The sequence below is a fragment of the Rhipicephalus microplus genome, chromosome X (genome assembly GCF_043290135.1).
Source record: "Rhipicephalus microplus isolate Deutch F79 chromosome X, USDA_Rmic, whole genome shotgun sequence".
Lineage (NCBI taxonomy): Eukaryota > Metazoa > Arthropoda > Arachnida > Ixodida > Ixodidae > Rhipicephalus > Rhipicephalus microplus.
Window position 1 is genome coordinate 411,460,063 of NC_134710.1, and position 26,516 is coordinate 411,486,578.

Here is a 26,516-nt window from a genome sequence, read left to right on the forward strand (position 1 = left end):
AAGGGCCTGCAGGAGTTCTGGTCGCAGAGCTGAAGGCACCACAAGAAGATACTTAGCTCGAAGCGGTGAAAAGTTTTTCTTTTGTAGAAGACCGTTTCGTAGAAAGAACGACGCAAGTGCGCGCTTGAATATCTTCGGGACTTCGGCGCTCCTGCCTTCGAGGTATTCTATTAGGGCCTTAAGTTCCGGGTCGGCCCTCTGTCGTTCAGCGAAGTCGTCGGTAGTTATCGTTCCTAAGAAGTAGTCGTCATCCGGGGCGTCGGGTAGCGGTTGGTCGACAGGCGCACGAGAGAGACAGTCGGCGTCGGAGTGTTTTTTGCCGGACTTGTAAATGACAGTAATGTCATATTCTTGAAGTCTCAGGCTCCATCGTGCGAGGCGACCTGAGGGGTCCTTCAAGGTGGCTAGCCAACACAATGCGTGGTGGTCGCTCACAACTTTGAAGGGCCTGCCGTAGAGGTAGGGGCGAAATTTCGACGTAGCCCAGATGATGGCGAGGCACTCCTTTTCTGTTGTGGAATAATTTGCTTCTGCTTTGGATAGCGATCGGCTGGCGTAACTAATAACCCTTTCAAGTCCGTCAGCCCTCTGCACAAGAACGGCGCCAAGACCTACGCTGCTTGCGTCAGTATGTATTTCTGTCTCGGCGAATTCGTCGAAATGGGCAAGTAACGGAGGCGTCTGGAGGCGATGTTTAAGCTCCTGGAAAGCGTGTTCCTGCGGCGTTCCCCACTTAAACTCCACGTCGGCCTTGGTAAGGTTAGTGAGAGGATCGGCGATGCGGGCGAAGTTTTTCACGAACCGCCTATAATAGGCACACAGGCCCAGAAATCGGCGCACGGCTTTCTTGTCAGTGGGCGGCGGGAAGTCGGCGATGGCGGCTGTTTTCCGTGGATCGGGACGAACTCCAGACTTGCTGATAACGTGCCCCAGAAACAAGAGCTCCTCATACGCAAATCTGCACTTTTGTGGCTTAAGTGTGAGTCCGGAAGTCTTGATGGCTTGAAGTACAGCTTCAAGGCGCCGAAGATGCTCGTCGAAACTCGAGGAAAACACGACGACGTCGTCCAAGTACACAAGGCAAGTCTGCCACTTCAATCCTGCAAGTACTGTATCCATAACGCGTTGAAACGTTGCAGGCGCTGAGCAAAGGCCGAAGGGCATCACCTTAAACTCGAAGAGGCCGTCCGGTGTTATGAACGCCGTCTTCTCTCGGTCTCTTTCGTCGACTTCGATTTGCCAATAGCCAGTCTTAAGGTCCATTGACGAAAAGTACTTGGCGTTATGGAGCCGATCAAGTGCGTCGTCTATTCGTGGGAGGGGATACACGTCCTTTCTTGTGATTTTGTTCAGGCGGCGATAATCGACGCAGAAACGTAGGGTCCCATCCTTTTTCTTCACTAACACCACGGGGGATGCCCATGAACTTTTGGACGGCTGGATAATGTCATCCCGCAGCATTTCATCAACTTGTCTCTTCATGGCCTCACGTTCTCGCGTCGAAACCCTGTACGGACTCTGACGGAGGGGTCTGGCATTTTCTTCGGTTATGATGCGATGTTTCGTGATTGGGGTCTGCCGAATTTTCGATGACGACGAAAAGCAGTCTTCGTATTGCAGAAGCAGGGCCTTGAGCTGTTCTTGCTTATCGTTCGGAAGTCTGGGATTGACGTCGAAAGATATGGGAGGGGCTTGGTTCCTCTGAGCAGGTTTCGCAGAATCGGCGAGGGCGAAAGCACTGGTGGCTTCGACAATTTCTTCGATGTAAGCGACCGTTGTTCCTTTGTTCACATGTTTGTACTCATTGCTGAAATTCGTGAGCAAAACCGTTGCTTTGCCTCCCCGCAGCTCTGCGATTCCTCTTGCGACGCAAATATTTCGGGTGACCAACAGATGCTGACTGCCTTCAACGACGCCTTCCAAGTCAGGTGATTTAGGAGCGCCGACTGAAATATTGACGCTTGAGCGAGGCGGAATAGTGACTTGTTCTTCCAGCACATTCAAGGCATGGTGTCCTGACGGCGTGCGCGGCGGTAGTGCTTCTTCTGTGGATAACGTTATCGACTTTGTTTTTAGGTTGATGACAGCACCATGGAGGCATAAGAAGTCCATGCCTAGGATGACATCTCTCGAGCAACGCTGTAGGACTACGAAGTCTGTAGGATAAATACGGCCGTTAATGGTGACTCTCGCTGTGCAGATTCCTGCAGGCGTTACGAGATGACCTCCGGCTGTGCGGATTTCAGGGCCTTTCCAAGCTGTCCTAACTTTCTTTAACTTCGCGGCGAACGACCCACTGATGACCGAATAGTCGGCTCCAGTATCGACGAGAGCGGTCACACTGTGGCCGTCGATAAGAACGTCGAGGTCGCTAGTTCGCCGTCTCGCATTACAGTTAGGGCGTGGCGTCGGGTCACGGCTGCGTCGGCTTGTTCCGCTGCTTCCATGTTGCGTCGTCAGGCCACATTCAGTAAGTGAGCTTTCGCCGTCAGGGCTTTGCCTGGTTGGCGTTGTGTTCGGAAAGCTCCGTCGCGGCGTCGTCGTCGTCGGAGGATCTTCGGTAGTTCGTCGCACAGCAACCGCACCTCCACCGGTTGCTGCCCTTAGTTTCCCGGATACGGGCTAGGAGACCGGCCCCGCGTTGGGCCAGAGTATTGTCGGTGGTGCGGTGACGTGCGGCGGCTGGGCGACGGCGAACGCGAAGGGCTTCGTGGTGTCCACCGAGTTCCTGTCAGGTAGTCGACGATGTCACGTGGTCGTTCTCCTGGCTGCGGACGTGGTGCATCGACGGCGAAGCCACGCAGTCCCATCTGTCGGTACTGGCAACGGCGGTAAGTGTGCCCGGCCTCGCCGCAGTGGTAGCACAGTGGGCGGTGGTCAGGGGTGCGCCAAACGTCGGTTTTCCTCGGCGCACTGCGCTGGCCCGCTGGTGAACGGTAGGTCGTCGGTGGGGGTGGTGGCGGCGGTGGTGTCTGGCGACGGAAGTGCGACGGGGCGGCGTTTTGGCGTGGACGGGGAGGAGCGTTGTGGCGCACTGCAGCGGCGTAGCTCATAGTTTCTGGCTCGGGCAGCGGTGTATGGAGAATTCGAAGTGATTGCCGAACTTCTTCTCGCACAATGTCGGCGATCGAATCCACTTGAGGTTGCGCCGAAGGCAACAGTTTGCGCAGCTCTTCCCGCACGATCGCTCGGATCGTTTCACGCAGGTTTTCGGAGTCACTGGTTTGAGCAGCAGCGCATTCTGGAGTCAGGCGACGATTATACTGTCTGGTGCGCATGTCAAGGGTTTTTTCGATGGTGGTCGCCTCGGATACAAATTCTTGGACGGTGTTCGGTGGATTCCTCATTAGTCCCGCGAAGAGCTCCTGTTTGACCCCTCGCATGAGGAAACGAACTTTCTTCTCCTCAGGCATGTCTGGGTCAGCGTGACGAAATAGGCGGGTCATCTCCTCTGTGAAAATTCCAACCTTCTCATTCGGTAGCTGAACCCGGGTCTCTAGTTGAGCAGCGGCCCTTTCTTTGCGAGCGACGCTCGAACGTTTGCAGAAATGCGCCGCAGAAGACATCCCACGTTCGGAGCGTGGACTCACGATTCTCTAGCCAGGTCCTTGCGGTGTCTTCCAGGTAGAAGTACACACGCCGGAGCTTTTCTTCGTTGTCCCAGTGGTTGAGGGCGGCCACACGGTCGTATGTTTCTAACCAGGACTCCGGGTCTTCGAACGATGACCCATGGAAAATTGGTGGTTCCCTGGGTTGATGCATGACCATCGTGGGCAGAGATGTGGCGGTTGTCATTGTCGCTGCAGTCGCGGTCATGGCCTTGGTCTTCCGCGCCTTGTCTTCTAGAATCCCGTACTCCGGTGGTAGCCCTTGCTGTCGGCGGCTTGTTCGCTGCTCCTGGTTGGCGTCGGTGTCTTCTCCGCGACGTGGGCTGGGTTCACGGCTTGACGGGGGCGTGCGGTACATGAACGAAGCAGCACCTCCACCAGATGTCACGGGGTCGTGGCGTGGCCGAAGACAGGAGACTTCGTGTTAGGATTTAACTGTTTATTTGGGCGAGCCTGTGCCCGGTAAACTGAAAGTCCAATTACAGCAGCAGTCTCGCACAGATAGCAGTCTCAGACTGATAGCGGCGAACGGAGCGTCGGCCTTCGATCAACAACTCACAAGCAGCGAAGCGCGTCGGCATTTATACTCTTGCCGTCGAATGTTCTAGCGTTATCGCTGGCGGTGGCGTAGCTTCCAGAACAATCTGTACCGTTCGCACAGTGGGCGTGATCTTATCGAAATGATCTACTACAGTCCGGAACCTTCTAGAAAACTGCAGGCGCGGTTTGCGCTGAGAATCGTGCGGTGTTCTCGGACGATAACAAAAACTTGGGAAATGGAACGTGGCAATATCAAGTTAATTAGCTCCCGGTTACTGTGTTGACGCGACCACTTCATACGCCTGGTAGAGCGCCTAAGTTGCGCATCGCGACGATGTCTCTTTCGGAGGGAGGCAAGTGTCACGTGCTGGTCAAAAAGAAAGACAATGGCAAATGTGCATGTGCCATGAAGTACAATGATATAGATGAAAAAGAGGAACTCTCTTGCGCGTTATATTAAAAGGGGCGACCTAGGGATATCACGCGCATTCTTTTGACGCAGCCTTACCTGTACCGTGAGGCTCGACTGTGAAGAAGCTGCCCGGGCTCAGGATCGGGCGGCAGTACCCTTATTGTTCTTTGAGAGTTCGTTATTTTACGGTAACTGTATCGGTCTTTTTCAGCTGAAGCGAGTCATTCGATCTTGATGTCATTTTCTTCCCCCGGCCAAGGGCACTCCCCTTGGTTAGCTTCCACTCCCGCCAAGGATCGGCCGATAGACTATTTGTTACGCAGTGGGGCGAGAAGTGTCCCTGTGGCGCTGGTACCTACAGATGGGGGCAGTATTCCAATGAAGAACCCAAAGGCGATTCAAGCGGAGCTTCGAAAAGCCACTTCGCATTTCCAGGAGATAACTGAGCCAGTTTGGTCGCGGAGGCATCCAGTGCTGTTCCGCAGATCAGGAATGCATTCGTGAGCTCCTGCAATGTTCCGAATTCGCAGCGCATCCAGTAAGCCCATTTATTCCGGCACACCTCGCATGCTCGAAAGGATTAGTCCGCGGTGTAGACACAAGCCTGACACCTACAGATGTGCTCGATTTGTTTTCGGTGGCGGGTGTAATTTCAGTATAGTGATGCACCCGTACAATTGACAACATAAGATCCCCAACGGAATCGGTGATAGTGACCTTTTTAGGAACAGTCCGACCTTCCGAAATTAAGGCATGGCCACTGATCTATAAGGTAGAGCCACTTTCCCCCAAACCCCTGCAGTGTTTGATATGTTGGCGATATGGACGTAGCGTCAGAGGGTGCCGATCAGTTCTTAGGTGCCGTCTGTGTGGCGAAAATCATGAGAGCCGCGAGTGCAGCTCTGAGAAGAAGAGATGCTGCTTATGTAATGGGGCGCACCCTGCAGACTCCGCAGACTGTGCAGCAAATGAAAGGGAGCTTGCCATACTGGATATTGTAGAACGCAAGCGGTGCTCTCGGAGAGAAGCCGTTGCAGAAATGAAGGAGAAATCCAAAGGATATGCAGGTGTTGCAGCACGTAATACCACCGCCATGGATGCATCTCTCGCAACTTCTATCGAAGAGGCCATAGAGAAGGCTACGGAAAAGGCAATGGAACGCCTCGCAAACAACCTTTTTGAAAGCTTGGCACAATTTGTTTCCAGTCAACTATCTCAAATTCTAGTTGTAGCATCTACGAACGATGGGGATCCTCAGACATCATTGGTATCGCAGCGTACGGAAATAGAAAGTGCGACAACACTTCAGCGAGCGGTTTCTACTGAGGCAGGAACTTCCAAAACAACGGAAGACGGTGATCTTACGAATGATTCAGAAGCATGTGCAGATATGGATATGGACTCTCATAAGAATCTGAAGCGAACCCGATCTCCCCAATCAAAAAATTCTTCGCGTAATTCGAAATCTAAAAAGTATCTATCCAAAAAAGAATTCTTTGAGAACATGTCTAAGAAAGACTTCTTGCGAAAGGACATTTTGGACCAAGCAGTTTCTGCGACGGTTCTGTCGTCAAAATAGGTTCACTAACCATATTACAGTGGAATTGCAGATCTATATTTTCCGCAGCCACAGACCTATCATACCTTTCTTCACAACTTTCCCCGGATATTATATCACTACAAGAAACCTGGCTTTCAACCAGCCAAAAGTTTTACCTAAAAAATTATCGGCTATTTCGATTGGACCGACCTAGCCGAGGTGGTGAGCTTGCTGTCTTGATAGCAACTAAGTTTAGTCACAAAGCTACGATCTGTTATTGTTGTGTGACTCCTGATTGTGGAATTTTGATAGTAGACATATTTTTACCCAACGGTTCTCTTTTCGTTTGTAAATGCGTATTTCCCAGCCGGGGTGCAAGACACACGAAGTCTAGACGATATGTTCTCTGCCTGCAGAAAGGATATATTAATCACTGGAGACTTCAATTCACATCATGTGGCTTGGGGTTTTAAAACAGATTTAAGCGGAAAACGTTTGTGGGAATGGGCTAATGACAAGAATTTATCTTGTTTAAATTCGCAATCTGCCACTTTTGTCCGAGGTCTCTCTAAATCTGTAATTGACTTGACATTTTCAAGCTCATCTCTAAATATATGTTCGTGGCAAACTTTAGACTTTGCTACTAACAGTGACCACTTGCCTATTAGTTTTGTACTGAACTCTCCAAAAATACATGTCGCCGAAAAGGCCCGCTCATTCCTCAACTATAGAAAATTAGAAAAAGACTTCAGGGCTACTTTTGATCACCGCAAGGACATACAAGGTGACATTAGGGCTATGAGTCTGTGTGCAGTGTTAAAAAGATCAGTAAAAGACGCAACTTTTAAATTAGACTCGGCCACAAGAGGTTCTTTTAGTCCATGGTGGACTGAAGAGTGCATGAGGAGCTATAGAAAACAGAAAGCTGCATGAAAACAATTGCTCGTCAACCAATGTCCAAAAAATTGGCGTGATTATAAATTCGCAGCAGCAGACTTCAAACGCACAGTAAGTATAGCAAAAGATGGTTATAAAATGAAACGACATGATTATTTTTCTAGGGCTAAAAACAAAAAAGCGCTCTTCAGATTTTTAAGATCTCAAAAGATGTTACCACCCGCTGAAAATATTGACTCTTCTGTTCTTTCCCGCCGTGAGCTCCTTGATTTAGTAGAAAATGTTGCGAAAGGGCTCCAAGATAGATTTATATCAACTATACCACTGCACATTGTGAACCCAATGGCAGGCGAAGATTTCGAAGAGGTTACTTTAGATGAGCTGGCAGAGATAATAAGGCGCTTATCTCCTTCAGCACCTGGACCAGACGGGAAAACAAATGCAATGATAAAAGTTATATTCGAAATTTGTCCAACTGAAGTACTTAATCTGGTGAATTTTTCTTTGACAAAAGCTTGGATACCTGTGGAATGGAAGCTGTCTAAAGTGATTCCACTTCTTAAAAAGCAGGAAAAAGGATTCGCCTTGGACAATGCAAGGCCAATATCACTCACGTCGAATCTGGTTAAGCTAATTGAAAGAGTTCTGAATGCCCGGGTAATGAAATATATTGATAATAACGCAATATTACACCCCAGTCAAATTAGTTTTAGATCCGGTTGCTCAATATGGTGTGCGCATGTTGATTTAGAGAGCCGAATACAACTTGCTCGGCGTCGGCGCCAATATTGTGCTTTAGTTACTCTAGATTTGGCCAAAGCGTACGATAGGGTTGAGCATTTAATTTTATTAAAACAGATGGAATATCACCACTTTCCCAACTACATCACTGCGTGGGTGTCGGAGTTTCTAAGAGGGAGAGAATATTATTGCTTTAAAGATGGGTACTCGTCGAATAGATATAAGCAGACACGTGGCGTACCACAGGGGGCTGTCCTGTCGCCAGTTTTATTTAACATTTTCTTAAGCTCCATTCCATCAACTAAGGATATTCAGTTATATGTGTACGCGGACGATATTGCTTTCTTTACAAGTGATACCGACCTTCAATCCCTATACCAGAGTCTACAAAATTATCTTAATATCATAGAAAAATGGCTTAAAAATATTCATATGACCCTGAACGTGAAGAAAAGTGGGCTTCTTGCATTCTCTTTTCTGCAGCCTATCAACATCTCGTTAATGTACAGTAATGAGCTCATTCCGCAGGCGAATTCCCTTAAATATTTGGGCATCTTATATAATGACACATTAAATTGGAGAAGTCACATTGATGATGTGCACTCCAAGGCAACACGGGCCATGGGGTGGCTACGGAAGCTCGCAAACCGTAAAGCGGGTTTAAGAAGAGATGTGCTAATAATGATATATAAACTTTATGTGCGGCCCATCATGGAATTCGGATGTGTATTATTTTCTGGCAGCGCAGCTTATAAAATGAGACCCCTAATACTGCTGGAAAGAGAAGCGTTGCGTTTGTGTCTAGGTCTACCAAAATTTGTTGCAAATAACGTGTTGTATATGGAAGCTCGCCTACCTTCTCTGCTAAATAGGTTTAAAATTCTTACTGTGCAAGCATTCTTAAAGGTTTACAGTTCACACCAAAGACTCTCATTTTACGCTCAGTTCATTCAAGAACCGGCTTCATTTTTCGAAACCCATTGGTCGCGACTACACACCCCGCAAATAGTATTTGCACAAGCGCTACTACAGCAATTGAATGTAAAAATTAAACATATTGGTCCAATACACAACCTAAAGTCAATGCTTAGCATACAATTTTATGATATATTTCCTCATAACGCGAAACCATTGGCACATAGGTATTTAAATGACCAGTTAGCAGATTATCTAGCTCAACTAGAGTTAAGCAATATCATTGCGACTGATGCATCAGTGTCAAAAGAAAAGGCTGGGGTTGGCATCTTCTCTCCTTCTTTGGACTGCTCCTTTTCGAGTCGACTGCCAGGTTATACCCCGGTATTCATTGCAGAATTATTGGTCATTGTTCTTGCCCTACGCAAATTGCCCTCAAGCGAATCATTAGCAGTTATCATTACAGATTCGTTACCAGTTTGTAATGCAGTTTCTGCGGCAGTAAATGTAGAGCTGATGAATACGTTTTGGCATTTAGTACCGAAAAACGTAAAAAAACTGCATTTTCTATGGGTACCAGGCCACCGTGGATTATATTTGAACGAAATGGCGGACTCTTTAGCAGCAGTATCCCTGGGTGGGCCCACCTTCCCAGTTTTGCCAGATACGGCTTACGTGACAGCGCTAAGGTTCCGAAATGCTTGCCTGCAGTGGGGAAAAGGTAATTTGGATAAATTCAAAGATTTCGAGCATTTGAGCTATTGCTGGAATAAACAGTGGTGTGTATCTCGCCAGTTAGAGGCCACTTATACCAGACTGCGCTGTGCAGTTCCACAACTAAATTATTACCTTAACAAAGCTCGGCTCAAGGCGTCACCGCTATGCATTTGGTGCAACGAAATTGAAACAATTGAACATTTCTTTTTATTCTGCCGTCGTTATTCTTATCAGAGAAAAAGATTTTTAGTAGCCCCATTACAAAAGATAGGAATACAAGTAAATCTACCAGTAATTTTATCACTTGGCGGAACTTCATTTGGTTACTGCCACAGGGATGTATGCTCCACTGTGTTTGATTACATCAATGCAACTAAAAGATTACCGTGCTAGTGAACCCCAACCTTTTCAGATTTTTAGTTTATAATTCGTAGTTATGTCTATCAAAAACAAGAGATGGTTTGACCACTTGCTCAGCAAACATTTTTGTTTTTTTGTAGTATTATTTTTGAACTACTTTTTCAGATTGGCTTCATTTTCATTTTAGTTTCATTTAAGTATCCTGCCGCCCGGTTCTTGGCCCATCCCCCTCTGTGGGTGAGCGCCATCCATAAGAGGTCATCATCATCATCATCATCATAAAAGGACCGACTTGCTTCTGGTGTCTCAATCTCTGCGGCAAGACCTCTGTTTAACGTCGTGACAATATTATATTCAAGCACCTCTCAGTTTTTCTCGAGGAAAATAATTTATTCAATGACCGACAACACGGCTTTCAAAAAAGATTCTCAACCGTCACACAACTGTTGGAAACCGTTAATGACATTGCAGCTATTCTGGATAGGCAAGGCCAGATTGACATGATTTTCCTAGACTTCGAAAAAGCATTTGATCGCGTGTCGCATCCAAAACTTCTCGCGAAACCTAAACCTATACTGAAAAACCAAACATAAATTTCATAGATTGAGGCCTACCTTTCTTATCAAAATCCAATAGTTTCCATAGATAACGTCCAGTCTAATTCACGACCGGTGAAATCAGGAATCCTTCAGGGCTCAGTGCTTGGGCCACTTCTTTTTTTAATTTTTATAGACGACATTGTCCATAATATCCCGGTTTCTATTAAGTTATTTGCAGATGATTGCATTCTTTATCAGGAAATACGTAGTGCAGACGACCAGGATCTTTTAAACGCAGCGTTAACGAAAATATCTTCTTGGTGCGCAGTGCAGCAAATGAAGATAAATGAAAGAAAACGGTAGCTATGACCGCGCAAGCGGCTTCCTTTGAAATACTCATATTCCATCAATGGTCAAAAACTATCGTTCGTTAAAAGTTATAAATATTTGGGGGTTGTATGAAGTGCAGATTTTAAGTGGAATGAGCATGTTGCCTACATTGAAAAGAAAGCTTTACAGAAACTAGCATTCATAAGACGTTCTTTGCGCAAATCTTCCCCAAAATTGAAATTAATTACGTATAAAACTTTTATCCGTCCGGTCCTCTGGTACTCATCTGTGGTTTGGGACCCTCATAGCCAAGTAAATATTAAAACGCTTGAAATGATTAAAAGAAAAGCAATCCGATTTGTATATATTCGCTACAGTGCTTGTACGTCACCCAGTGAACTGTTAAAAAAAGCTGACCTGGATACATTGCAGGCAAGACGGCAACAACATCGATTGAAGTACATGTTTCTACTTTACCACGAAAAGCTACGCATAGACAAGTACGCGTGCATAAAAACGGTTCACCGCCGATCAACTCGTTCCGAGCATCCAAAAAATTGAAGGAGTATTCCTATAAAACAAAAGCCTTTAAAAACTCATTTTCTCCGCAAACTGTCACTAATTGGAATGATCTTTCTGCTGATCTGGTGAACTGCGAAACCGTCCAGTCGTTCATAGGAAAACTTAAACACCAGCAACCCACTTGACTTTGGTCTTTCTTTGCGCTTCGCCCTCTATTATTCCACGGCGCATCCTGAACAGGCTTCCACTTACGTTCCACTTTCTATCACTTTTTCATATTAATGCGTTGTATTTTGAAATGTTGCCGATTTTTGAACCGTTATATGATGTTTGTTTTTTAGTTGTGTATGAACAGATGTTAGTCATCATAGTTTTTTATGTTTTCTTCTTTTTTTTCTGTACGAGTACGCGTAAGCCGCTACAACTGTGTAAGTACTGGCGTTTTACTTTGATGCACTAGTTCTTGATGGTGTAGCTCTGCGTTAGATGTTTCCTTTCCTGTTGTATTTTCGTATTCGTTTCCTTTTTTGTATCACCCACCCCTGCCTAAGGCCTCGTGTGTGAGGCTGGCAGTATTTCTGAAATAAATAAATAATATGCGAAGCACATAGTAGTCATGTTTTACATGACATAATTTTAATCATTATTATGTTTGGACACGTAATTTACCTTCATCGTCAACTAACGTCACGTCATATCAAATTTAGTATGTGGCAAACTTGTGAAACGGTCACGAGCAAGCTATAAGCGTAGCATGTATTCCTGTTCTACATGACACACATATAATGATTATCATGTTTAGACGTGTCCTTTAATTACTTCGTCATCTATTCACGTCACGCGATACCAAATTTTGTAGATGTGGAGCTAGCGAAATGGCCGCGAGTACGCTATGAGCATAGCATGTAATCATGTTTCTCATGACACGCATGCCATGATTATCATGTCTGTACATGTCGTTTACCTTTGTCGTCCATTAACGTTTGTAATACCAAATTTGGTGTATGTGAAGCTAGCGAAACGGCCATTAGCGCATCAAGAGTGTGGTATGCTGTCATGTTGTTACATGACATGTAGTCAATAGCATGAATGGCACTGATTATTCGATAGGATTTTGCTCCCGAACTTTGTTCAAAGCAGGAAGAAACTCAGTGACTCCCAGCTAGAAAAGGAATCATTGGCGCTTGTATTCGGCGTGACGTGATTTAAAGACTACGTTATATGGCAATCACTTGGTTTTGGTCACCGACCATAAGCCACTGACGGGTTTGTTTAATCCAGGAAAATCCATTCCTCCCATGGCTGCATCAAGGATCCAGAGGTGGGCTCTTGTCTTGGACAATTATGATAATACATTGCAGTATTGCAGGGGAACCGAAAACTCAAATGCTGATGCCTTAAGTCGCCTGCAATTACCGAACACACTGTACGATACCAGCGCAGAAAATCCGTCAGAGTATGTCCTGTACCCTGAATACTTGGAAAAAGAAGCGATTAGTGTCAGCAATGTGGTAAATTTTACAGAAACGGATCCTCTGTTGCAGCAAGTTAAATTCTGGATTAAGAAAGGCTAGCCAAAATTTTTGTCTGAAGAGCAGAGCTGCTTGCAGCCATACTTCAGCAAGAAGGCTGAGCTCACTTACTACCAAGACTTGGTCTACTGGGGACACCGCATCGTGCTTCTCGAGGCTCTAAATCGACGCATCTTGGACTTGCTTCATGAAACATGCCCAGGCATGGCGACCATGAAGGCATTGTAAGATCCCTGTTTTGGTTTCCGGGTGTAGACAGTCAGATCGAGCGATTGGTGCGTGGATGTCCCGCTTGGCTGCCGCGATGCCTCCAGCGCAAACACCTGTACCATGACTCACAACGGGAAAGAAATGGAGCCAGTTGCACGCCGACTATATGTAGGCCCCATTGAAGGACACATGGTATTGGTAGTTGTAAATGCCGAAACGAAGTGGATGGAGGCAGTTCTAACGAAATCTGCAACAGCAGAAGTGACAGCGGAGGCGCTGAGGGCAGTGTTCGCGAGGTTCGGTTTACCCAATACTCTTGTGACGGATAATGGACCTCAGTTCGCAGGTTTCCAATTCTGGAGTTTCCTAGAGAAGAACCAAGTAAAACACTTGACGACAGCGCCTTATTATAGCCAATCAAATGGTTTAGCGGAGCGAGCCGTAAGAACGTTGAAGGAAGAAAACGAAGAAATTCTGCAACAAAACTCGACTTTCAAAATTTCTATTCTGTTTGCGCCGCGCGCCAGGGAAAGAGGGAGAGTCTCAGCGGAGCTTTCGCTGGGTTATAAAATACGAACGAAACTCGGCTGCATTATGCCGACCACAGATGCTGTTAGAGCAAAGCCGTGCAACGAACGAGAACAGCGATGACTGTTAGGACAGCGTGTTCGGACACGCACGTTCCGGCCACGGAAAAGGTGGATACCAGTTATCGTGCGGGACCATCAGGGTAAGCGCATGGTCACAGTGGACACGACTGAGGGAACGGAACGGCAGCATTTTGACCAAGTGCGACAGCGGGACATTTCATATGACGAATCGTGCGACACCGACACGCTATTGGCCCATGAAGAACTTTCGGCTGAAAGCGCAAGAGATTCGCTGATTCCAGCCACTCAACCTTTGCGGCACTCAATGCGAAAGCGCCGCGCTCCTGATTGTTTGAACTTTTAATAAAGGGAGAAGCAGTGGCATCGTCATCACCAACAAGAAGCGCGGCTCGCCGGTCTCGTGACGCTCGCGCTGCGCGGGAGCTCGGGTTCGCCGAAGCTGTGGCTGACCTGGAATGAACGACGTGCCACCTATGTTCTGTTGTGTCAGTGTCATGCGTTGTAGCAGTAAAGCCGCCTTATAAATGTCAGCATTTTTTTAGAACATGGCTGTCACACACTTCGGGTGAGGCCCCGCCGATCCAACACCGACGTGCGGCAGACTCGCAAGCTTCCACTTTACGCGTCAGCCTGCGACGCCTGAAAGGCCTCGAAGTGGTATTTCAAATTTATTTGTAGGTTGGTCGACCCGTGCGGGGTTGCACGTGTGGTGATGAATGAGCCTGACCGACGCACTCATAGAGCAGACACGGAGTTTGATTACACATAAAGAACATTTAATTGAAACAATGGCAAAGGCAGGAGTTAACAAAAATAACAGAGAGGAATAACACTGATGCGCGATGGAAAGAACAGCTACATAACAAAATGGGCCAAAAAACACTACAAAAGATACAGGCTAACGACAAATATGCGGAACATTAATAAAATAACAACAAGATGGAAACCAAAGGAGAGGGATACAAGAAAATAATTACAGAATGATCATTGGTCGCGCTTTTGAATTTCTATGTGCGTCGCAGCGCACACACTACACATATTTTAAAAAAAGGCTGGTTAAAACAATTTAGCAGTTTAAAAAAAGTCACAATAAAAAGTTCCATACGGACCAGGCCAGCGCTTGGTGCACGTAGGGGAGTTGACGGGTGCCGCTGAAGGTCTCGCCGGCTTGGTAGACGACGAGGGTGCCCGGAGTTGCAGCCGTCTCAATACGTTGCGCGGGTCACTCCATGCTCGCCGCCTACGCGAGACTCGCGACACCGACGACCGCACTTGTTGCTGGCTGTACGTCAACTGCTCTTCCGATGCAGTTCAAACCGCCTCAGGGGCGTACACGTGCTCCCGTCTCATCTGGGAGTAATATTCTTTGTTTAGATCGCCGGTGCCCCTTCCGGTACCGGTGCAGGGAAGACGAGCCGGCGCCACGTTGGGTCGTTATAGTCGCCGGATGTCGTCCCCCAACACAAAAGCGCCCCTCCTTGAAGGTGGGGCCCACGGATGCTCCGAAAATTGGAGTCGTTTGTGACACAGCCCCCCTCCTAAGAATATTACTGGGTAATATTCAAGAAAAGCACAAACGCGCAATGTTCGCGAGCTTTCAGTGTTTCGGTCATCCACCAACGCGTTTCTTTTTTTTTCTTTTTTGCGCACCATTTCGCTGACGTGGACGACACGGCAGAGAACACCCGACACACCACACCCTCACGGTCACTATACGATGAATGTCATACCCCGCGCACCACGACACGGACACACACATGAAACGCGAAGAAACACACATTGCTAGAATTGAGGGAGCTGCATTCGAAGCACCCCTTCGGGCCATCATGACACTGATCACAAGATAATCACAACACATAATTCTTCCAATGCCAGGAGAAAACAAAATACCGAGCAATTCTAAATCAAAGTGATACAGAAAGGTTTCAGACAAAATTAAGAAGGTACGAAGTATCCATGTATGCAAACAAAACTTAAAAATGCGGCCTTATGGCATGAATAAAACAGAAACCAAATAAAGCAAATGTCAAAGGCCGCTATACGCGACGCGATCATCTGCGTTTCATTGAACCTAAGTACACTCAGGCCTCCTCATCGCCGACTCGGCTCATGTAATCAGCCCCTACATTCTCTGAACCTTTTATGTGTTGTACTCGGAAACTGTATTGTTGGAGCTTAAGACTCCAACGAAGGACTCGTCCATTGGAACATTTTGCCCCCTGAATGAACTTTAGAGGTTCATGATCCCTCTGAACAAGAAAACGTCTCCCGTACAAGAAAACCTGGAACTTCTCGACTCCCCAGACAAGAGCAAGAGCTTCCTTTTCGACCGTTGAGTATGCTACCTCTCGGGGTAGCAACTTTCGACTAGCATAGGCCACGGGGTGGAGAATCTGCTCGTGTTCTTGGAGAAGCACCGCTCCGATTCCCCTATCCGATGCGTCAGTCCGTAGAACAAACTGTCGTTCGAAATCTGGAAGCTTCAGTATGGGTGTGGTTGTCAGGCATTTCTTGAGCTGAACGAACGCGCTCTCCTGATCCGGGCCCCATTTCACAGTGTTAGGAAGCCCCTTTCGGGTGAGGTCGGACAATGGGCTTGTCAATGTTGCATAATCGCTAATGAACTCCCGGTAGTATCCCGCTAGCCCAAGGAAGGATCGCACCTGTCGCTTCGTGGTTGGCCGGGTGCCCTCTGAATCTTATCCAAGGCGGAGAAAGCTCCCCGGCGCCGATCTGATGCCCAAGGAACGATATTTGCTGCATGCCTATTTCGCACTTTGCCGGTTTTACCGTCAGCCCCGCTTTACCGATGCGGATGAATACCTCCCTGAGGGTTCGACAGTGCTCCTCCCACGTGGTACTTGCGACTAGTACGTCATCATAATAGTACGCGACGTCTGGGACGTCCGAGAGGACGCGTCTCATGAGTTTAGTGGAAACGGCCGGTGCAGTTTTTATCCCGAAAGGCATATAGCAAAACTGGTAGTGCCCCGATACGGTAGCGAACGCTGTTTTAGGTCTTGCCTCAAGAGCAAGAGGTACCTGCCAGTACCCCTTGGCAAAATCCAACTTCGAGAAAAACCGCTTCGTGCCCACCGCCGCAAGCAGCTCATCAGACCGCGGGATTGGCTTAGCATCGTCCACCAAGACTTCATTAAGTCTACGAAAGTCGATACACAGTCTGTGTGTTCCATCTGGTTTTCGCACAGCGATGACGGGGGAATTGAAGGGTGAGTCAGATCTTTCCACAATACCCAGCTTCAGCATTTCGGCTACCTCTTCCTCTATAATGCCTCTCACTGAGAAAGGCATTGGGTATTGTCGGACGTGCACGGGTCGTTCACTGGTCAGTTCGAGCTTGCATTCCGTCAGCCCTGTTCTTCCAGGAAGGTCCGAAAAGATCTTCTGGTCCTCTTGGAGTAATTGGGTGACCTCTGCTTTTTGTTGCACTGACAGGTGATCAGATATCTTCACGTCCCGGAAAGACTGCAATTGATGGGGCTGTAAGAGCTCGATGTCCCCACTTTCCGGGTCTTAGCAACTGACAATGGCCCCAGCTCCAGCAATTTCGGGGCTTCGCGTTTGATAGCGCTTCAACATATTTATGTGAAAAATTTTGCAGGAGCTGCCGACCTCGACTTCATAATCGGCGTCCCCCTTTTTGCTGACAACGTTGAAGGGTCCCTTCCACTGCATTAGCAACTTGTTGTTATCCGTGGGCAATAAGATCAGTACTTGCTCCCCCGGTTTCAAGGAACGCTTTCGGCTCTTCAAGTTGTAGTACTTGCCATAGCGCTCCCCTGCACGCTCCAACTCCTCGTGCACCAGTCGACAGGTGTGCTCTAACTTCTCCCGTAGGGAAATGACGTACTCGTACGTGGTCTTCAACTCTTCCGAAAGAGCCGTATTTGTCCACAACTCCCTTAGAACCGCCAGCGGCCCTCGAACAGTCCTTCCGTACAACAATTCAGATGGAGAAAATCCGAGACTTTCCTGCGGGACTTCGCGGTAAGCAAATAATAACGGAGCGAGATAACGGTCCCAGTCGTGCGGTTTCTCCTGGCAGATGCGTTTTATCATCTGTTTGAGCGTCCCATTAAACCGCTCGACCAGGCCATTCGCCATTGGATGATACGGGGTTGTGTGGAGCTGTTTGAGAGATAGCAGGCGGCTGACTTCCTTCATAACTTCGGAAGTGAAGTTTGTGCCCCGGTCGCTGAGTACTTCGCGAGGCACACCTACGCGCGAAAACATTTCCACCAGCGCTTCGGCCACCCTTTCGGTTTCTACACTTGGTAGCGCAACAGCATCTGGGTATCGAGTGGCATAGTCGACCATCGTGAGAATATATTTGTTGCCCTGGGTTGACCTGGGAAAAAGCGGTCCAACTATGTCAATCGCCACCTTCTCAAAGGGAGTAGAAATGATGGGTACTTTGACCAGGGGCACTTTTTTGGTATGTCCCTTAGGCGCAGTCCGCTGACAGATGTCACAGGACGCGACGAAGCGCTTCATGTCAGCCTGCATCCCCGGCCAGAAAAATTCGGTTCGAACCTTCGAGAGCGTTTTCTTCACCCCTTGGTGTCCTCCCATGGCGCCATCATGGGCCAAGTGCATTATTTGGACACGAAATTTTTCTGGTACGACAACTTGTGAGAACTCTTCCCCGGACTTCGACACGTATCTTCTTTGGAGTAATCCCTCTTGTATGAAAAACGTGTGGCGGTCCCCGTTCTTGCTGTGTTTCTCAACATTTAGGCGATTGAATCCAGCTTGTAATGTCAAGTCTTTTTTTTGCTCCTCGACTAGTGCTTCCCGGCTAACGTCCAGGGAAGCTTCAGGTACCCGCAACTTCTTCCGAGTGGTTTCCCTACAGCTTTGTGAGCGCGTAACCGCGGGGTTGGCTTGAGGTACTTCTTGACCCTTTTGCTCCTCCCCCGTACCGTCATCCGTCAGCAGCTCCTGCCCCTCTGCCTTGGCGTCTTGGGATGCGTCCACATTGCTCCCAACATCATATTTTTTTTGGAGGTTCCAGTGTAGATCGGGGTCATCAGCCGGTCGTACGTCCTCTACGTTACCCAGGATGAGATCGTATATGGGGTTCTCAATACATTTTGCCTTCAGTCGGCCTGAATAAAATGGGGTCTCAACGTCGACCCATGTCTCACGCAGCATCCTCACTGAGCGGTCCAGGAGGTAGACTGGTGCGCTTGTTCCAGTAAAGTCATCGTGATTGACCAGACTAGTTTTGACAATGACCGTGTTGCAGCCGGTATCCCTGAGGACGCGAACTTCTCTGCCTCCCACCAAGCCGGTCAGCACAGGAAGCCGCTCGGTAACTTCAGTGTACATTTCCGTGATGCCGGCACTGACGACAGGGACTCTCTCGCCGTTCTTCAACTCTAAGAATCCTTCATCAATGCAGGCGGCTGCCGATTCTTTCGTTGATGCACGGTCATTGTTTGTTTCCTTCTTCCAGCACTTCCAGGAAGGGTGGCCTGGCCTTCCGCATATCTGACACGGTTTTCTCTGATCGCCCTTGCCACCGTTGGAGAGCTTGCAATTTTCGGCGTTATGTGCGGTACTCGAGCACAAGAAACACCGTTTCTCTGTTTGCCTTTTAGCTCCATTCAGCGGCTGGTAGTCTCGACTCTGTCCCATTTGGATAGTCGGTGCTTTCGGCCTTTCTCTCGCTGCCGCCATCCTCGAGAAGTTGCGCCAGCCATGCGCCTCCGTGTATTGTTCAGCTTTTTGTACCATATCCCCTAGTGAAGCGTCTGTTTTTTCCCTCAGGAAAAGTTTCAAGTTGGTTGCGCAAGTGCTCAGAAATTGTTCCTTTAGGACTGTCACACACTTCGGGTGAGGCCCCGCCGATCCAACACCGACGTGCGGCAGACCCGCAGGCTTCCACTTTACGCTTCGGCCTGCGACGCCTGAAAGGCCTCGAAGTGGCACATTTCGAATTTATTTGCGGGTTGGTCGACCCGTGCGGGGTTGCACGTGGGGTGATGTGTGGGCCTGACCGACGCACTCATAGAGCAGACACCGAGTTTGATTACACATAAACAAGCATTTAATTAAAACAGGGGCAAAGGCAGGAGATTACAAAAAATAACAAAGGAGGAAAACTGATACGCGCGATGGAATGAAGAGCGATGTAACAAACTATGCTCTAAAAGAACACTACAAGAGGTACAACCAAAAGACAAACACGTGGAATATTAATAAAATAACAACAAGATGGAAATCAAAGGCGAGAGATACAAGAAATTAATTACAGAATGATCATTGGTAGTGCTTTTTAAATTTCAAAGTGCGTCGCAGCGCACAAAACTACAAATTTAAAAAAAGGGCTGGTTATAACAATTTAACAGTATAAAAAAGTCACAATAAAAAGTTCCATACGGACCAGGCCAGCTCTTGGTGCACGTAGGGGAGTTGACGGGTGCCGCTGAAGGTCTCGCCGGCTTGGTAGACGACGAGGGTGCCCGGAATTGCAGCCGTCTCAATACGTTGCACGGGTCACTTCATGCCCGCCGCCTACGTGAGACTCGCGACACCAACGACCGCACTTGTTGCTGGCTGTACGTCAACTGCCTATTCCGATGCAGTCCAAACCTCTTCAGGGGCGTACACGTGACCCCGTCTCATCTGGGGGTAATTTTCCTTTTTTAGGCCGCCGGTTCCCTTTTCGGTACAGGTGCAGGGAAGACAAGCCGGCGCCACGCTGGGTCGTTAGTCGCCGGATGTCGTCCCCCGAACACAAAAGCGCCCCTCTTTGGAAGATGGGGCCCGCGGATAATCCGAAAATTGGAGTCGTTTGTGACATAGCCCCCTGCTTAAGAATATTACTGCGTAATTTTCAAGAAAATCACAAACGCACAATGTTCGGGAGCTTACAGTGTTCCGGTCGTCCATCAACGCGTTTCTTTTTTTTCGCGCACCATTTCGCTGACGTGGACGACACCGCAGAGAACACTTGACACACCACACTTTCACGGTCACTATACGATGAATGTCAGAACTCGCGCACAACGTCATGGCACCACACATGAAAAGACAATGACAAAAATACTGCACACTTCAGGAGTAAGACAGGTAAGCATTCCTTGATGCCACATATAAAAAAACTACACGCTTTAAGCGGTATTGAAAAATCACTTACACGCAGTTTCCGACAAGGATGGATGAAAAATTATTCAGCATGATTGCCTGCGCGCAGTTCCTGAACTTACTGTCCACTAAAGCGCTGTATTTTAAAATAATAATAAAAAGGAAAGTCTTCAATAACATAGCGTCATGTTTATCACACATGCGTGCCGTGATACCCTTCGATTGTATGACCAATCAGTCTCCTAAAATGAAAAGCCGAGCTAATAAAATAACAAAATCCCTAAAACAAGGCTTCCCTAACAGAACGGCTAATAGGTTGAAACAAGAGAACATCGTCTACAAACACACAGTCGACAAAAGCAAACGAAAAGATTAACTAAGCTATTAGTCCCCCCCTTCATGGAATGCTCCTAAAATCGAAAAACATAAATGAACATTGTTTCAACCAACAAGTCATTTGCCTTTAAGGTTACCTTTGAGTTCCTATGTACGTAACCTTTATCCGTGCTCGAGGTGGTCGCGCTCTTGGGGGAGCCATTCGAAGCAACCAGGGCAGCCAAAGCGTGTACGGCTGCTACACGGGCGCCTGTTTCCCGTTAGTCTACACCTCGGAGACATGCCTTTGTTGTCGTCACCGCGTTCTACGGAAACGGATCTCCGAACCACGTCGTGTCGCTCGGCCGAAAGACGCTGCCTCGCAAGGCGCCCCGCGCTTCGAGCAGGACAATGGAGCGAAGGGGGTCGGCTCTTCCGAGCTCCACGAACAAATGCCTGCCTGACCCCTCTATCTGTCGGGCTGTTTGAAGCATAGGAACCCACTCGACTGGCGAATGCCACAAAATGCAAACGAAGCTTTCGTTGCCTCGATTGCTGTTTGGCAATTAGCGATTTTCCGGGTTGCTTTGCACCCTTGGTTTTCCTTGTGCTTGTGCGGCGTCTTTTTCTTTTTGGACGTTGCCCAGTGCTCACTTTTGAGAAGTCCGCTTGCAACATTTGCAGAGCAGAACTGGTCTCGCCTGTCTCATCGGCTGTAACGTCTATACAGTCGGGATTTCCTGTTAATTTGTGGACATCCTGACTTGCGGGAAACTTGACCGACGGCTGAACAATGCAAGCGTCTTCCTCAGGGCTGCGCCGCTCGCACCTGGGAGAACTACTTGCCCCAACATTGCCCAGCTCGCAGTGTGCGTCAGCACACGACTCTGTCCCGCTGTCTGTACAGGGGTCCTCGCCTGCCGGACCGGAAGTACTGCGAACATCACAATTAGCTGCTATGGCGACGCACAAACAGGCTGGCTGTGCCAAGTCCATTACAGATGGCATTTCTGTATTAACAAGGCTCTCCAGGCACAGCGCTTCGTCGCCATTACTGTGGCCTTCAGTGGCCTTTGTGGCCACAACGGGACTTTCAGCAGCTAACGTTTTAGGTTCACTCGTGAACCTGATGTTCTCCCCAACAGTACTATTACTTTGGCCGGCTCTCAGTGGTCTGGCACCAACGGGCTCTTTGCCCCTTTTGTGCCTTGCATCCCAGGTCTCAAACATGTGCCGTCTACTTTCCATTTTCTGGCGCAGTAGCTGAACATGATCCTGGTACGACTGCTTGTTCGGGACACGGTCGGTCACGCTACTGGGCGTTCTAGCGGCTAAGCTGAGACCCGACTGCGTCGCACACAGTCCCAGACGCTCTTTCTCCTTCTGAATTCGAAGCCGGGATTTTTCCCTTTCTTGCTCCATCTCGAATTCCGCGAGTTGTCTGAAATATGCGCGTTCCGCATCACGCTCCTCTTTACGCTTAGTGCGCTCTCTTTCCACGAAATCGTACAATTCTCTGCCCTCAAAGCCAAAAGCTTTGCCCTGTTCAATAAGTCTGTCAAACTGCGTGCCGTCCATTGTTACAAACAGTTGATCACCAACAAAACAATAAAAGGACGTCTACATACTGGGCGCTCAGAGTTACGTCAGTCTCCCAGACATCACCACGCGGTCGGCCAGTCCTGTCACGCGGACGCCAGATAATGGCACACACTTCGGGTGAGGCCCCGCCGATCCAACACCGACGTGCGGCAGACCCGCAGGCTTCCACTTTACGCTTCGGCCTGCGACGCCTGAAAGGCCTCGAAGTGGCACATTTCGAATTTATTTGCGGGTTGGTCGACCCGTGCGGGGTTGCACGTGTGGTGATGTGTGGGCCTGACCGACGCACTCATAGAGCAGACACCGAGTTTGATTACACATAAACAAGCATTTAATTAAAACAGGGGCAAAGGCAGGAGATTACAAAAAATAACAAAGGAGGAAAACTGATACGCGCGATGGAATGAAGAGCGATGTAACAAACTATGCTCTAAAAGAACACTACAAGAGGTACAACCAAAAGACAAACACGTGGAATATTAATAAAATAACAACAAGATGGAAATCAAAGGCGAGAGATACAAGAAATTAATTACAGAATGATCATTGGTAGTGCTTTTTAAATTTCAAAGTGCGTCGCAGCGCACAAAACTACAAATTTAAAAAAAGGGCTGGTTATAACAATTTAACAGTATAAAAAAGTCACAATAAAAAGTTCCATACGGACCAGGCCAGCTCTTGGTGCACGTAGGGGAGTTGACGGGTGCCGCTGAAGGTCTCGCCGGCTTGGTAGACGACGAGGGTGCCCGGAATTGCAGCCGTCTCAATACGTTGCACGGGTCACTTCATGCTCGCCGCCTACGCGAGACTCGCGACACCAACGACCGCACTTGTTGCTGGCTGTACGTCAACTGCCTATTCCGATGCAGTCCAAACCTCTTCAGGGGCGTACACGTGACCCCGTCTCATCTGGGGCTAATTTTCCTTTTTTTTAGGCCGCCGGTTCCCCTTTCGGTACAGGTGCAGGGAAGACAAGCCGGCGCCACGCTGGGTCGTTAGTCGCCGGATGTCGTCCCCCGAACACAAAACGCCCCTCTTTGGAAGATGGGGCCCGCGGATAATCCGAAAATTGGAGTCGTTTGTGACAAGGACTAATTCAAAGAGCGCCTCGTAGCTGTTGCCAGTACCCGCCATATCAACCCATCTTTCGAGAAAATTTCTCAGGCGAGTTAGAAACTGTGAGCAAGTTTCGTTGTTATTTGGTGTGGCTCTTCGGAACTTCTCGCGAAACCCCTCCTCAGTAAGACGGAAACGGATCATTAGTGCTTTTCGCAGCTTCTCGTAATCAGTACAATCTGACGCGGGCATCCGGCTGAAAACATTCAACGCCTTTCCACTGAGACAGAGGCTTAAGGCTGTAGCCCAGTCTTCGCGGGGCCACCTTTGACTTTGCGCGACGTGCTCGAACCTTCTCAGGTAGGCGTCAAGGTCGTCGCGTGCCTCATTAAATGGGGGCATCAGTTTGTGTGGGCTAATGGGGTGCATGCGCCCGGCCGCTTCTGAGCCTGTGGTTTGTCCCGACTGGGGAGTGGACTGCTGACGCAACGACAAACGCTCCCTCTCCTCCTGAATTCGGAGCCGGGATTTTTCCCTTTCTTGCTCCATTTCGAATTCCGCGAGTTGCCTGAAATATGCGCGTTCCGCATCACGCTCTTCCTTACGCTTACTGCGCTCTCTTTCCACAAAATCGTACAATTCTCTGCCCTCGAGACCAAAACCCCTGCCCTGCTCCATAAGTTTATCGAAATCAGTGTCCTCCATTGCTACGACTAGCTGCCAAACAACGGGCCAATATCAAGGCGACTGCACACTGTTGGCTCAGAGTTACGTCGGTCTCCCAGACACCACCACGTGGTCGGCCAGTTCTGTCACGCGGACGCCAGATAATGTCACACACTTCGGGTGAGGCCCCGCCGATCCAACACCGACGTGCGGCAGACTTGCAAGCTTCCACTTTACGCGTCAGCCTGCGACGCCTGAAAGGCCTCGAAGTGGCACATTTTAAACTTATTTGTAGGTTGGTCGACCTGTGCGGGGTTGCACGTGTGGTGATGAATGAGCCTGACCGACGAACTCATAGAGCAGACACGGAGTTTGATTACACATAAAGAACATTTAATTGAAACAATGACAAAGGCAGGAGTTAACAAAAATAACAGAGAGGAATAACACTGATGCGCGATGGAAAGAACAGCTACATAACAAAATGGGCCAAAAAACACTACAAAAGATACAGACTAACGACAAATATGCGGAACATTAATAAAATAACAACAAGATGGAAACCAAAGGAGAGGGATACAAGAAAATAATTACAGAATGATCATTGGTCGCGCTTTTGAATTTCTATGTGCGTCGCAGCGCACACACTACACATATTTTAAAAAAAAGGCTGGTTAAAACAATTTAGCAGTTTAAAAAAAGTCACAATAAAAAGTTCCATACGGACCAGGCCAGCGCTTGGTGCACGTAGGGGAGTTGACGGGTGCCGCTGAAGGTCTCGCCGGCTTGGTAGACGACGAGGGTGCCCGGAGTTGCAGCCGTCTCAATACGTTGCGCGGGTCACTCCATGCTCGCCGCCTACGCGAGACTCGCGACACCGACGACCGCACTTGTTGCTGGCTGTACGTCAACTGCTCTTCCGATGCAGTTCAAACCGCCTCAGGGGCGTACACGTGCTCCCGTCTCATCTGGGAGTAATATTCTTTGTTTAGATCGCCGGTGCCCCTTCCGGTACCGGTGCAGGGAAGACGAGCCGGCGCCACGTTGGGTCGTTATAGTCGCCGGATGTCGTCCCCCAACACAAAAGCGCCCCTCCTTGAAGGTGGGGCCCGCGGATGCTCCGAAAATTGGAGTCGTTTGTGACAATGGCACTATACAAATACACGATCTAAAATTTTCTAAGGGGAAGGGGGAGGTTAAAAACTCTCAACCTTTCCCCACTCCCTCTGGCTACACCCTTGTATTCAATACCTCAGTAATCACGAAATTCGCGTTCAGTAAACAAATGAAGGAAACATTGACACCTACCCAGGGTTGCCAACACTTGAGTAGAAAATTTCTCTCCCGTACAGCTGAAATTTGCCTTTTAGGGACGAAGCTCTTGTTTTGCGCTGTGGCTTGTGGGGTCTTGGCGAGGCGAACGAGCGCCTTGCCATGCCACGCTCTTGGAGTGAACGGACACAGCAGACGCGGTTGGTACAAAGCACACAACATACATACATTTATTAGCTAATTTAGACGACGATATCGTCCGCCGAATGTTACATCAATTTTCCTTAACACGCTACCATACAAACAACATAACTCAGTGACACACTAAACACACAATAACATGATAAACACACACTAACACACCCAACACACTAACACATACCTAAGGCGGCGTCGCCAACGCCTGACCTTCCACGTGGGACCCCGGCGCGAAGCGGCACCGGGGGACCCACGCTACAGACAACCGTTCGCGGCAGCCGCCACGCGCAGAAGAGCGACTCGCTCAACGCTCGCCTGCCACCAAGGCCTGCCTTCCACCAGGGGTCACCACCGGCGCTACCACTCTACCAACAGTGGTACGGATGGATGGATGGATGGATGGATGGATGGATGGATATGGCTGTACCCTTTAGATCGGGTGGTGGCTAGCGCCACCAAGCCGTAATACCTAATGAACCAAAAACTATATTTATTTTTTTTTCCTTAAAAAAGAGTTTGAGGATTCGTACTTTGCAGTGAAGAGTTTAATTTTCACTCGTGCCTTGACTTTAGCCACCAATCAGATAACCTCCTTCTAGTTAAGTCTACCCGCTTAAAGTTTATTTTGCCCTCCCGGTCCCTAAACCCCAGTGCTTTGAAAAACTCTGCGCCATCATCCTGAACTATAGGGTGAAGCCCTTTGCAGAACCTTATCAAGTGTTTGGCAGTTTCTTCTTCCTCTCCACACGCACTGCATACTGTGTCTACCCCTTCGTATTTGGCCCGATATGTCTTGGTTCGCAGTACTCCCGTTCTGGCC